Genomic DNA, 15357 nt, shown 5'->3' on the forward strand with positions numbered 1-15357 from the left:
TGGTCTTATTCCTATAGAGGTTTATCTACCTAGATAGATAATAAGCAACTTAAAATCCACAACTATGTCATTTTAGTAACTCTAATTCCCCAAGTACTACCATAGGATCAGGCATATTATGAATATTTTATAAAATGTCTAGTAATTCAACTTAGAAAATCCATTTCTAGGAATTTATCCTTAGAAAATCTTTATAAAAGGAAGTTCATCAAGGAATATTTTATAGCCAAAAGTCAGAGTACCTAACAGTAAGACAACCAACTAAATAAATTAGGTTCCACAATATGATGGCATATTACACAATTATTGATAATAATGGTACTAGTTCATATTAATTCATGAAGGAAGATATCCATGATAAATCACCCAGTACAACAGACAGACTAAAAGGAACATCCACAATGTTGGGAGGTAACTGACTCTCATATATAAAAAACACAGGCTGGGATCCCTGGGTGGCGCAGCAGTTTGGCATCTGCCTTTGGCCCAGGGCGCGATCCTGGAGACCCGGGATCGAGTCCCACGTCGGGCTCCCGGTGCATGGAGCCTGCTTCTCCCTCTGCCTGTGTCTCTGCCTCTCTCTCTCTCTGTGTGTGTGACTATCATGAATAAAATTTAAAAAAAAAATAAATAAATAAAAAGAATTAAAAACACAGGCTGTATTGTCAGGATCCAGGATATGAACCTAAGGTTTGACAGTTATCAACTGGGAGACTTCAGACATGTTAGTTTTCAGTGCCACTGTTTCTTCACAGATAAACTGGAGAAAAGTAACAGTATCTACCTTTTAAAGTTGTGAAAGTTAAATAATACATACAAAGCACTTAAAATACCTAATTATAAGCAATGAATAAAATGAAAACATTACATGCCCCATATTCCATGTATTTAAAAAGTATCTTTAATAAAAGAATTCAAATCTTTGATAAATTATCTTTAATAATTTTAATACTAGGATGCCCTCTTTTTCTTACAGTAAACTTTATTTTTTTTAAGGTTTTATTTATTCACGAGAGACACAGAGAGAGAGCAGAGACATAGGCAGAGGGAGAAGCAGACTCCTCACAGGAAGCCCGATGCAGGACTCGATCCCAGGACACCAGGATCACGCCCTGAGCCAAAGGCAGACGCTCAACTGCTGAGCCATCCAGGCATCCCGTTATTTTTTTTAAGTATTTTATTTATTTATTTTAGAAAAAGAGAGAGAGCAGGGGGAGTAACAGGGGGAGGGAAAAGGTAGGGGAAAGAATCTCAGGTGGACTTCTGTGCTGAGCCTAAGCCCAATGCATGGCTCAATCTCATGACACTGAGATCATTACCTGAGCCAAACCAAGAGTAAGAGTTTAACCAACTAAACCACCCAGGCGCACCCCCTCCCCCATAGTAAACTTTTTGAGATTTTCAGGACTGCTCTTTCTTACAACATCACTAAATTTCAGAACTAAGTTTGAGAATGTAATTCTTTTTAATATTAGCAAAAAAGATTCATAAAAATCAAGAAGTAAAGCAAGGCCTCTTTTGCTCTCCATCTGCAGTAGTTCCAAAGAGACACCATTTGGCATCATAAAACTCAAGAAATTAAGTTGATAAGGTATCATTCTGAACACATTAAAAACATTTGATCATTTTGAACACATTAAAAACTTTTGGATAACGTATCTGAATACTTATCATTTCTACCACTTTCTCCCTCATTATTATAAATCTCCACTTAGAAGCAAACTTGAATCACTTTTTAAAAAAAAGGTCTGATTCTTAAAAGGTATCTTACTTGATAATCTGTTTCCTAGTTTTCATAATCCTAAAAGGTATAAAGTCTTCAAAGTTTTTTCAAATTAGATTTTTTTTTTATTATTATTTATTTATTTATGATAGTCATACAGAGAGAGAGAGAGAGAGGCAGAGACACAGGCAGAGGGAGAAGCAGGCTCCATGCACCGGAAGCCCGATGTGGGATTCGATCCCGGGTCTCCAGGATCGCGCCCTGGGCCAAAGGCAGGCGCCAAACCGCTGCGCCACCCAGGGATCCCCGGTTTTTCAAATTAGAGGGGAACATGGTACTCTCCTTTACTCTGTACAGACAGCAATATAATAAATTTGACTGCACCAAATTTCTTTTCAAAGTGTTAGAGAATCCTTATCTTCTTAAACAATCAATTATTGTGATTCTATTTTACAAAACATATGTACACAAGTGCACAGAAAAAAATTTGGAAAAACAAACAACAGGAATATTCACTAACTCTAGATGATGGGACTCTGAGCAAATTAGATTTTCTTTTTTATAGGTTCCTTAAGTTTGTATTGTTTTCTTGTTTACAATAAATCAGCATTAATTCTATCAGAAACAAAAATTAAACACAATAAAAAAGAGTTGAGGAGAGGGAGCATCTTTCAAATGTTAAGAGAAATCAGTCTATAGGCCTCTGACATAAGTGGGTTTCTAAAAAAAAAAAATCAGTATGGCAGAAATAAATAACATTCATCAGGTTTTTTTTTTTTTATTGTTCTTCAACAAAACAATGAGCTGCCTTTACTCTCTTCTGTAACTGAACACAATTAAGGTAAGCAGCATTTTTAAATTCATTAAGAGTTTACCAAAGAAGACAGAAGAGTATATGGTACACAATAGAGGCTTTTTCTCTGCTTTTCTCTACTGCATAAATAATTAAAGTTTCACATTAGATATAATTTTTGCAAAATGTCTTACAAATCCCTAGTTTACTAAAAGGGATTCATACAAATTTAAAATTTACTTGAGTCATCTTGTTCAAAACTACGACTTTGCTTAAAATTTATCATTTACTTTTTTCTTCTCAGGATTCACGTGTTTAATGACATAAAATTGCATCACATGGATGGAGTGTGATTTATTTAACAATTTCCCATTGTTAGACACTTATTTATATCAAAGAGCATTCTCAGACATTACAGTCTTTGATTATAGGCAGTAGATCTAAATCTTTTTAGGATCATGTTCGATAATCTCATTAAATTACAGACTTCTTCCCCAGAAAAATGGCATCTTAACAAATATCTACAATAATTTAAATACAATTTCACGGGATTTCTGGCTCTCTGAAAGTCCCAAATAGATTTAAATTACCTCTGGTTAAGAATTTCTGTTCTAGGGATGCCTGAGTGGCTCAGTCCATAATGTATCTGTCTTCCACTCAGGTCATAATCTCAGGGTTCTGGGATCTGCCCCCAGCTGGTTCCCCGCTCAGCGAGGAGTCTGCTGCTTCTTCTCCCTCTGCCCCTTTCCCCTGCTTATGCTCTCTGCAATAATACAAATCTTAAAAAAAAAAAATTGTTCTAGACTAAATATTTGAGCATCTTATTTTTTTTTAAACTAGAAAATACCTATCACAATTAGCTTGGTATTTTCATTTTTCCTGATCTATTGGAGGTGGATGATGAATTGCCCCCACATTATGTAACAAATAGCTAATGTTTATTAAATACTTATCAAATATCAAGAGCTGTTCTATGAGTTTTATACATAAAAAAAAGCTCATAGAAGTACTGGGAACTATCTATCAAATAGGTATGTGCATATAGGCACTAGGTAGGGATCCTAAGTATTAATTAAATGGACAGGACATTTAAGAAGAAGGAAGCAAATGTTCCCATGTCCTAAAAAATAAAAATGCATTTCACATTATAAGAGGAAATACTCACTTCCTTGACCTTGATTTTTTTTTAAATGGGCAAGAGCAATTCATTCCTCCTCCTCCTTCTCAGAGCTCTTCCTTAGAGTTTGACAAGACTGAGGAAGAAGGGAATCTTAGGACAACAGGCCTTTCTTGGAGTCCAGCCCAGTCTGGCTAAATTGGGACACGCCACGACCCCCACCTGTCCCCACCAACCACCCACACATAAACGGAGAACATAAAGGGGAAAACATTACTGACCCTTCCTAGTATTAGAGGAAGGCCAGGGTCGCGGATGTGGCGGACGGGAATCGGCCTTCACAGCAGTTTCCTGGAGGAGACTCCGTGGTTCTGAAACCTGCAGCTGGACCCCCAAGAGATGGGAGAGCCTGCGTCCGAGCGCGCCCGAGGACGTAGCGCAATGGGGTTACTCCCCGGGGCCAGCCTGACGGGCCCGTCGGTTCTTTTAACATTCACTCCCAAGATCGGCTCTGAGGCTTTTTGCTGCTATCTTTTCTCTGGCGCTCAGATATCTGACTGGGGGGGGGGGGGGGGGTCTTCTCTGCGGGTGGACGCGAGGGGCGAGAAGGCAGAAGATTCCGCTGTAACGCTAGGGTCGGAGTCACACAGTCCAGGCTCTACACCCAGTTCAGTCACACAAACGCCATCACCCACCAGTCCCGACCTCACAACCGCACATAGTCCTGATGCCACACCCGGGCCCCGTCACGCCCACAGTCACCCAGAAACACAACCACACCACCGCCGTTCTCACGCACACTCGGGCCTGAGGTGAGCGGCTCGCAACGCTCTGCGGTGCTGCAGCGCTTCCCTTCCCTCTCCTCCTCTCCAGACCGCAACGCCTTTCCTACAGATGGCCGGAACCAACGCTCCGGACCAGAACTGCTCACCTGCGGCGTCGCGCGTGCCTCACGGTGATGCTCAGCGTAAGCGAGAATGCAACGGAACCGGCAAGTCCACACAGCCCCCGGGGCTTAACGGGCCGCGCGCGGAGGCTGCCGGGAGCTCGCGCTGTAGGCGCTGAGTGCGCCGGCGCGGCCAGCCCCCGGGAGGGGAGCATCTCCCCCGCCCGCTAGCGGAGGGAGGCGGAGGGTTAGGCGCGCTCCAGCCGGGGTGGGGTTCCCCGGGCTTTGCCTGGAGAGGCCCGGCGGGTCCCGGAGCGCGGCGGGGACAAACGACGGGCGCAGTAGAGGGGGGTGTGCGTGAATGTGACTCCCTCTAGGGCCCTTTGGGATGGCGCTGTGTGTCTCTGGTGTGGTTCTGGGTGCGGTTGTTTCATTGGGTGTGGCCGGTTTGTGTTTGAGAGGTGCTACTTCGAGGACTGGAACGTGGTTTGGGAAGGAGATTTTGACTGGAATTGTGTGTCAGACTGTGTAGGACTGGCTGAGAATGTTGTGGCCTGTGAGATAATGGGTTTTACAGTTTCTGTGAACGTGTCTGTAACTGACAAGATTTAGGTGGCGCGATTTTGTTTTCCTTAGGCCTTCCCTCAGTGTGTGCCGATTGTGGTGAGTGTGTGTGCTTCTGGTGTGTTCCTGCGGGACTGTGAGGAGGCAGGATGATTGGCTGTGACCAGGATCGCACACTCTCCTCAACCCTGAAATAGAGAAAGGAAGGTTGCATCTTCAAGGAGCATCATCTTTACTGAAGGATTTGATGAAAAAAAAAAAAAATACCCTGATTTTTCTGGCAAATTATGTATTTACATTTAATCACAGGCACACTGTGGAGAAGAATGTAAATAAGCATAACTTTTAAAATAAGATTTCAAAGGAAATTCCTGTGGTGGAGTAGTTTATTTGCTTCTCCAGATTCCTAGAGTAGGCTGTTCCTCTTAGTGTTAAGGGGACTTTGTTGGGAAGATTTAAGAAGCACTAGACTAAGAAAAAAACATCTTTTACAGAAAAGAGAAGCAGTATAGCTAGAGCAGACAACCCAGGTTAGGGAGTCAGATATCTCAGGTTCTAGATGAGACAGTCTTTGTTAAAGGAGGGCAAGAAACTTAGACTCAGTTTATGTTGACATTACTAGTTCAAATTTAATGTTACAAGGTTTTATTCTTACCTTTTATATTTTTGCTTTTTTTCTCTAATAATCTTTCTCTAGAAATCCTGGTTCTTATAATATTAGCATATTTATAATATTTGCAGTAGCCTAGAATGGCCATAAAATAGTTTAAAATGCTAATGCCAATATTATTACTAACAATAAAGCTAGCACATAAAATTTTAGATTGTACTTATTCTAAAGCAGGGGTTGGCAGACTACAGCCTGGAGGCCAAATCTGGCCTGGCGCCTGTTGCCTAACTAGTGAATAAAAAATAATATCTATCCTTTTAAGTGGTTTTAAAAAATCAAAAGAATATTTCGTGAAGTGTGAAAATCATGCATTTTAAATTTCAGTGTCCATAAATAAAGCTTCATTGGAACATAACCATTTTCATTTATGCATTGTGTATCATTGTATTTGAGCTCAAGGGCAGAATTGGGTAGTTAATGCAGACTGAATGACCTGCAGAGCCTAAAATACAGTCAATTCTCCTTATTCACAGTAGTTGAGTTCTATAAAGTTGTTGCAAACACTGAATTAGCAAACCATTGCTCCTAAAGGAAATACAGGGTTTCCTGCAAACATCTGATGACATTTTCTTCAACCAATCAATATATACCCTATTTAATGCGTTTCTATTTAAAGATCCTTTTTTATATACAGTTGATTCAGTAACATTGAACTCATGGCCCAAAGCACTATAGGTCATGCCTGAATGAATCTGATCTAACACATGTATTTTTTTCTGTGAGGCACATTTCAGACTTCTTATGCTTCGGAACAGTAGGCAGCACTTCAGCACTGTGCTTTGGGGTCATTTTAAACAGCAAAGTCACCAATAAAAAGCACAAAAAAATGAAAGGAAAAATCCATGGTACTAAAGAAACTGAAAAAAAAAAACATTTATGGTATTAAGAGCTGAAACAAGAAAATGGAGGCTTGCCTTGTTTGACTTCAGCTGAGAACATGTCTGTCAGGGGACTTATTTTTCATTTTTCCTCACATGTCCATCAATGAACACAAAAGTGCTGCAAGTACTGACTTTGGAATAACAAATACATTTTAGCAGGTAGGTAAGTTTGCAAATATGGAATGCACAAATAATTAGGATCAACCAATTTACTCCCTGGCCTTTTATAGAAAAGGTTGCCTGCCCCTGTTTTAGAATATAGCCCTCTTAATTACACAATTAGGATATTTTTAAATTTTTATTTATTTATTCATGAGGAACAGAGAGAGAGAGGCAGAGACACAGGCAGAGGGAGAAGCAGGTTCCATGCAGGAAGCCTGATGTGGGACTCCATCCCAGGTCTCCAGGATCATGCCCTGGGCCAAAGGCGGCGCTAAACCATTGAGCCACCCAGGCTGCCCTACAGTTAGAATATTTTAAAAATACATGAGGGACACCTGGGTGGCTCAGCAGTTGAGCATCTTATCTTGCCTTTGGCTCAAGGTGTGATCTGGAGTTCCAAGATCAAGTCCCACATCAGGCTCCCTGCATGAAGCCTGCTTCTCCCTCTGCCTGTGTCTCTGCTTCTCTCTTTCTGTGTATCTCATGATAAATAAATAAAATCTATAAATAAATAAATAAATAAATAAATAAATAAATAAATAAATAAATAATAAAAATTAAAAATACTTGAAATAATTCTGTTCCTTTGCCATCAATAATTCCTCTGATTACAACATATTAATTAAATAAAAATCTGGGCTCCTGAATGGCTCAGTTGGTTGGGCAGCTGACTGTTGGTTTCAGCTCAGGTTGTGTTCTTGGGGTCCTGGGATCAAGCCCTGAGTTGGGCTCCATGCTCCAGGGGGAGTCCGCTTGAGGATTTTTGTTCCTCCACTCCCTCTGCCCCTCCCCTTGCTCTCTCTCTCTGTCACTCTCTGTCAAATAAATAAGTAAATCTAAAACAACAACAATAACAACAACAAAAAACCCTTCTTTTATTTTCTTTTTTTAAGATTTTATTTATTTATTCATGAGAGACATAGAGAGAGAGAGAGAGGCAGAGACAGTGGCAGAGGGAGAAGCAGGCTCCATGCAGGGAGCCCAACGCGGGACACGATCCCGAGTCTCCAGGATCAGGCCCTGGGCTGAAGTCAGCGCTAAACTGTTGAGCCACCCGGGATGCCCCCTTTCTTTTTCTTTTAAAGATAATTTATTTATTTGACAGCAAGCACAAGCAGTGAGAGGCAGAGAGGGAGAGGGAGAAGCATGTCCCCACTGATCAGGGAACCTGATATAGGACTCAACCCCAGGACCCCAGGATCATGCTCAACTGACTGAGCCACCCAGGTGCCCCTAAAAAACCCGTCTAAATTAATAAAAATCCATAAATAAGACAAAGGGGAATGAAGATGGAAGCTCTTCTTTATAGAATGTCAGCTAGTAAGTCTGATTTCATGTGGCTTATGAACTCAGTTTCAAATATATTTGGTTTTGAAGAGGATTTTGTACAGTATAGTGTTTTCCTTTAAGTTCATGTTCATTTTTATTATATCCTTTCATGCCAGCTCTCACCTGCATTTAAATAAAGCAGCAACATCCTTAGAATGGATACAACATGGCTTGAAAGCTAGCCAGTGGTGAGATAATACAACACAATTTATCAGGGAACACTGAATTTTCTTTGAAGTCAGTCTCTATCTGATTTCTTCAATGCTTCGTGTTTGCTTCTCTGTTAGGGACCAACTCTTGGTTCTTTACAGAGTCTTGGGACTCACAGTGTCAGTTGCATTGGTAGAAACAAGGTACCCAGGGAATAGCTTTTCTAAAGCTGGGCAAACAGTGGGTGAATGAATTCTAATTACAGAAGCAGTGCTGGTAGCTTGTGTGCACCCTCAAGTGCATTACTACTGGGGAGCTGGCTTAAGCCCATATGATTGCTAGGGTACCTGTCCAGGGAGGGAGGGTCCTGCTGCATTGGTTACTCCTTAGGTGTAGATTGCCTGGGTCAAAACTCATACTTGCTTACTAAAGGGTTCTATATCCAATTCCAATGTGTTTGTCAGAGAGGGGAGGTTCCCCACACCACTAAGCAGTTCTAGGTCACCAGTTGGGGAATCCTAGAATTCAACTCAATTCTGACACTGTCTACATTAAGACAGCATCAGAACTCATAGGTTAAGATCTCTATCATATAACACTTCCACCAACTACTTCAGATGCCAGTCATATGTCCAAGTTATCATCTGTTCTTGTGACCAACTGGCTATATATTGGAGGTTCTAGTGACTCCCTCCTTGGGTTCAATTAATTTGCTAGAGTAGCTCACAGAACTCACAGAAACATTTTACTTACTGGAGTAAGTAAGTAAAATGGAGTACTTAATTACTAAGTAAGTACTGGAGTACAGTACTTACTTACTGGAGTACCAGTTTATTATAAAAAGATACAACTCAGGAACAACAGATGGAAGAGAAGCATAAGGCTTCTAAAGTATAGACCTCCATCCTTGGGTGTTCCAAAAATCACCTTTTTGACCCATCAAGGCCGCCTGGATAGCTCAGTAGGTTAAGTGTCTGCTCAGCTCAGCTCATGATCCCGGGGCTCTGGGAACAAGCCCCACATCTGACTCCCTGGGAGCCTTCCCCTCTGCTTGTGGTGTCTCTCTCTCTCTCCCTCTCTCTCTCTGTCAAATAAATAAAGAAAATCTTTTAAAAAAACACCAAAAGACTCTTTGATTGTTCTCATCACAAGAAATTTCATTTGTTTTAGGAGCTTTGTGCCAGGAACAAGAGGAAGACCAAATATATATTTCTTATTATAAATCACAATATTACACTTACTCTCCATCATCATCGCTGTCATAAGCAGGTAGGCTTCTGAGTGTAAAGTGCTCCTCAGTAGTGTCAGGCCAAGGCATTTCCTTAATGACTTCAAAGCCTATGATAAACTGCAAATGTATTTGTATCTTTATAACATTGTATCTACATATTATTTAATACAGTGATGGAAAACAGTAAAAATTAGTTGAACATAACAATGGAGAAAGCATATGAACAGGCAGTTAATCAAAGAAAAATATATTACTATTAAGCATACAAATTTAATCAAGTTAGTGAGAAGAAAGATCTCAAAAAAAAGTGTATTTTAAAATGAATTCTTTTGGGGTACCTGTGTGGCTCAGTTGGTTAAGCGTCCAACTCTTGATTTCAGCTCAGGTCATGATCTCAGGGGTATGAGATCGAACCTGGTGTTGGGCTCCATGCCTTGCACGGAGCCTGCTTGGGATTCTCTCTCCCTCCCCACCCCCACTTGTGTACTCAAGTGTCTATGTGCTCTCTCTCTAAAAATAATAAAAATAAAATGAATTCTTTTAAATTAAGTAGAGAACATTTTTTTTAAGATTTATTTATTTATTTATTCATGATAGACACAGAGATTGAGAGAGAGTCAGAGACACAGGAGGAGGGAGAAGCAGGCTCCATGCCGGAAGCCCGATGTGGGACTCCATCCCGGGACTCCAGGATCGCGCCCTGGGCCAAAGGCAGGCGCTAAACCACTGAGCCACCCAGGGATCCCAAGTAGAGAAAATTTTAAAAGATAAATATCAGGGTAGGCATGGAAGTAGAAAACAGCCATGCTCATGAGGGCAGTTTAGTAATACATCAAAGACTACAGATTCAACTTTTAGAAGTTATCTTAAGGAAATAGTCGAGTAAATGCACACAAATATGTGGGAATGTTTGTTCGCCACAGGATGTTTATAATCTTAGAAGTAATACATTACCAGGGAAGTAGTTAAATTGGGGGGTTCCATATGTATGTTATTAATCTAGACAGAACATACTAGGTAGAGATTGATTAAAGATGAATGATATATAAGTACATATTATTTCCAGATTAAATTAGAATGTGCAAATCACCTAGATTAGTATGACCTTTAGTATATTGTTCTCAGGGAAAATTTACTTCCTAGACATCCACAATAAAAGACAAAAATAATCTATTTGATATGCTCTACAGAATCTATTCAAGTAACCAGCATTTAAATATACTTCACATTTTCTTAAGTATTAGGAGCAACACACTTAAAATTACATCATGAACATTTAATTTATTACATACCCTTAATATTTTAATGGGTGCATCATATTCTTTCATATTGGATGGCTTTGTTCATTATATTCCTAAATACGTTTTTTCCCTCAGGAGGGAGATGGTCTCACTCTTTCTAATAAAGGAAAAGTTATGAGGTACCTTTTGATATTGATCATAATCCCTGAAAAGAAAACATGACTCTATCTCCTACTTGAGTTTTTTGGGTCCTGAATTTTATCCTGGCCTGCATTTCATTTCTCAAATACAGATGCCAATTTCAAAGAGCAAAGTTCTGTATATATATAATTAGGTATGGATGGTAAGATGCCAAAGAGAAGATAGAAAATTTTTTAGTTTGGGACTGGGGATTTCAGGTTGGTGGTGGTCAGTTTCAGCAATTGATTTCTAAGCTAATATAGCATATTGTCCCTTTACAGCTATATAATTCATCCTCTCTTCTTTGGAGATTCATTGGAGAGGGGTGACGACTGGCCATTCTTCATATTCAATCAGAAATATTGTTACCACTCCATATCCCATTTCTCTGTCTCTCATGAGTATATAAATAAAAACTTTTTAAAAAGAGTCTCTTAAGATTTGTCTCCCTTTCTTATTTTGTCATTTTATTTTTCCCTCCCTTCCCCTATGATCCTCTGTTTTGTTTCTTAAATTCCATATGTTTCTCATTTGAGTGAGATCATATAATTGTCTTTCTCTGATTGACTTATTTCACTCAGCATAATACCCTCTAGTTCCATCCACATCATTGCAAATGGCAGTTTCACTTTTGTGTGTGTGGCTGAGTAGTATTGTAAGAAAAGAATTTTTTTTACAGATTTTATTTATTTATTCATGAGAGACACAGAGAGAGAGAGAGAGAGAGAGAGAGAGGCAGAGACACAGACAGAGGGAGAATCAGGCTCCATGCAGGGAGCCCAGTGCAAGACTCGATCCCGGGTCTCCAGGATCACCGCTGAGCCACCAGGACTGCCCTGAAAAGTATTTATTTATTTATTTATTTATTTAAAGTTTTTTTTTTTTAAATGTTATAATCTACATGAGGGAAGAGGGCTGAGAACAGCCCTTTGTCATTTATCTCCTATTGGTTTGTATTCATTCTTAAACATTGAATGTATATGAAAGATCTATCCTATGTGCAAAGGTGTTTTTTATTACTTTGGAAACATTGGCCTTGTGTTTATTCTTTTTCTATAAACTGACAAAAATAATGATTATGTACATAACTCATAACATTCAATACAATTTTGTACAGCTATATGATCAACTGAACACTTCTGTCTTCACCGCATTTTTTTGTTTCAATTCCCTAGGAACAAAGGGGCATAGGATTCTAAGACTTACTGTGTCAGAGAAGTGCATATTTTTTCGAGTTAAAAAATTAATAAACCATAAAGTTCCTAAGTATTTTATATGTAAATCAATCTTCCCATTGATATAGGTTAAGAGAAGGTGTTTGGTTATAGCTTCTATGTAGTGCAGCAATTCCCACAAAGCACAAAGTTGCCACCCAGAAGAGGCTGTAGAGGAGATACCAAGGGATGTGACAATACAAGGGACATTTACATTCAGAAATTAAAGGACATGTTCATTCCAAGTGTTGAAAATATTTCTGTCAATGTCAAACCTCGTTAGACATCGAAGTGTCCACATCAGTCTGAAACCTAATACATCTTTATGTATGGCAAGAAATTTATTTTTTTAAATATCTTATTTATTTACCTATTCATAGAGACCCAGAGAGAGAGAGAGGCAGAGACACATGGGACTCGATCCCGGGTCTCCAGGATCACACCCCCAGCTGCAGGCAGCGCTAAACCGCTGTGCCACCAGAGCTGCCCTATGGCAAGAAATTTAGAAACAGCTTAAGGCTTACCTATGCAAGATATAAAAAAGCCATATAAATTTGATGACCGTATTGAGGTGTGTGGCTTTCAATAAATGCTTCAAAATGCTCAGAAAGTCTTCATAGGGGAATAAACCTTATAAATGGAGAGTATGGAAGAATGAAGCCAAACAAATATTGTAATATAGTAATTATTTCCATTAAAAGTCAAATCTTTACAATCTCCAAAGCAAGTCAGTAAGAGAAAAGCTGTATGTTAGAAATGTAGTAAATGTATTGAGTGCAACTCAATTCTTCACAGAGAGAAATCTGACAACCATTAGTATAATAAGGATTTCAGGCTAAGCTCTCATCACTTAGTCACCAAAGAGTTGACAAATGCATAACTATTTAGAAACAGCCAAGTGACTTTAATATTTTATATTTATGTAGTATCTTCACACTGGAATGAACTTAGCAGTGTGAAACTGGAGCAACATTTTATTATTAGGACAGAACTAGAAGCTTCCTTGTTTGGTCATCAAGTGATGCCGCCAGTACATAGTTGATTAGCAGTAATGGTAACAGGCATTCTTGCCTTAGTCATGATCTCAAAGGGAAAGATTTCAACATTTCATCATTTAAGTATAACGTTTGCTTAAGGTTCTTAGATATCCTTTCTCAGAAGTTCCCTTCTTTTACTATCTTTTTGAGAGGCTTGATGCTGAGTAGATCTTTAATTTAATCAAAGGCTTTTTTTTTTCATTTTTGAGATGGTCTTGTGATTTTCTAATATTAAATCAAATTTGCATTTCTAGAGTAAATATCCCAAATGGTCATGATCCAGCTGCCTAAAAATTGCTGAATTCATTTGCTATTAATCTGGATAAGGATTTTGCATCCATCTTCATGAATGAAGCCTGCCTATAATTTTCTTATATAACCTTTCCTAAAATTTTCTTTCCTTACGCTGTCCTTGGGAAATTCTGAAACTGAGGTGATTGTATTTTCATAAAAGAAGCCATTGTTAAAAATAAAAAAAATAAATTAAAAAAGCCATTGTTTCTGCTTTCCTATTCTCTAGGAAAACTTATGTAAAATGTAATTATTATTTTTAATCTGAACATTTGGTCAAAATTTCTAGTGAAATCATAAGGGACTAAAGTTATTTTCTGTGGGAAGAGGTTTGCTATAGTCATTCCAAGGCACATTTGGTCTCTTGGTTCACAGACCATTCAATGTAACACATGATGACTATCTCCTTGAAACTGAGGAAAAAGCCCACCTTCTACATTTCCTAGTGAGTTCAGGAATGATAATCTCTTCCCCAATTCCAATTGGTCTTACGTATAATTCTTGTATGCAAAATTCACTTGTGTATGTCCTTTGTGGATCGGATTATAAATGAATCACAATTACAGATAGCCTGAAAAAGTAGGAAATACTCATTGGAAGAAAATAAAAGAGGCAAATTGATCAAAAGCAATATTAAAAAGTGTATCCCAATCCCTGGGTGGCGCAGCGGTTTAGCGCCTGCCTTTGGCCTAGGGCACGATCCTGGAGACCCGGGATCGAGTCCCACGTCGGGCTCCCGGTGCATGGAGCCTGCTTCTCCCTCTGCCTGTGTCTCTGCCTCTCTCTCTCTGTGTGACTATCATAAATAAATTTAAAAAAATTTTAAAAAAAATAGTAGAAAGACATATAACCCAGTTTCAAAATGGGCAAAGTATCTGAAATGACATTTCTGCAAATAAGGCATATAAATGGCCATTAAGCACATGAAAAAATGCTCATCACTAGTCACCAGTAAAATGCAAGTCAAAACTGTAAGATACTACTTCATACCCATTAGGGTGATTAATATAAAAGAAATTTAATAACAAGTGGTCCAAAGGAATTATGAAGAAATCATAATCCTCAGGGCACTTGGGTGGCTCAGTGGTTGAGCCCACCTGAGCCTTTGGCTCAGGTTGTGATCACGGGGTCCTGGGATTGAGTCCCTCATTGGGCTTCCCACAGGGAGCCTACTTCACCCTCTGCCTGTGTCTCTGCCTCTCTCTGTGTGTCTCTGATGAATAAATAGATAAAAATCCTTAAAAAAATGAAATCAATCTTCATTTATGGCTGGTGAAAATATAAAATAGTGCAGCACTTTAGAAAACAGTCTGGAAGTTCCCCAAACTGTTAAGGGTATATGACCATATAACCCAGTAATTTCACTCTTAGATATATATTCCCAAGAGAAAGAGAAGTATATGTAGACAGAAACATTTCAAGAATGTTTTAGCATGGGACGCCTGGGTGGCTCAGCGGTTAAGTGCTGGCCTTCGCGGCTCAGGGCGTGATCCTGGAGTTCCGGGATCGAGTCCCACATCAGGCTTCCTGTATGGAGCCTGCTTCTCCCTTTGCCTGTGTCTCTGCCTCTCTCTCTCTCTCTCTCTCTCTGTCTCTCATAAATAAATAAATAAATAAATAAAATCTTAAAAAAAATAGAATTTTCATAGCAGCATTAATAGTTGTAGCCAAAAACTGGAAACCTAGATGTCGAGCAACAAATGCATGGATAAATTAAATGTAGTATATCCACACAACAGGGTGCTATTCAGAAAAAAAAGAATGAAGTACCGACACATGCTACAAAAGAGATAACCCTTGAAAACATGTTCTGTGAAGGAAGCTAGACAAAAAAGACAATATATTATATAATTACATTTATATTAAATGTATAAACCTAAATTTTTTT

General features: G+C 39.1%; 1 protein-coding gene across 6 annotated transcripts in view; it reads right to left on the bottom strand.

Moving 5' to 3' along the window:
* The window catches only part of ZFP82 (ZFP82 zinc finger protein), a 66632-nt gene that overhangs the window by 18228 nt on the left and 33047 nt on the right, over positions 1–15357 (bottom strand). For 5 of the 6 annotated variants that reach the window (XM_041745882.1, XM_041745885.1, XM_041745881.1 and 2 more), the window contains exon 1: positions 4565–4683. The gene's annotated coding sequence lies outside the window, so the exon portion shown is untranslated. Of the gene's footprint in view, positions 1–4564; positions 4684–9516; positions 9624–15357 lie in introns of those variants that run through there. The other variant, XM_041745879.1, reaches the window with a different exon arrangement.

The sequence above is a fragment of the Vulpes lagopus genome, chromosome 2 (assembly GCF_018345385.1).
Source record: "Vulpes lagopus strain Blue_001 chromosome 2, ASM1834538v1, whole genome shotgun sequence".
NCBI lineage: Eukaryota > Metazoa > Chordata > Mammalia > Carnivora > Canidae > Vulpes > Vulpes lagopus.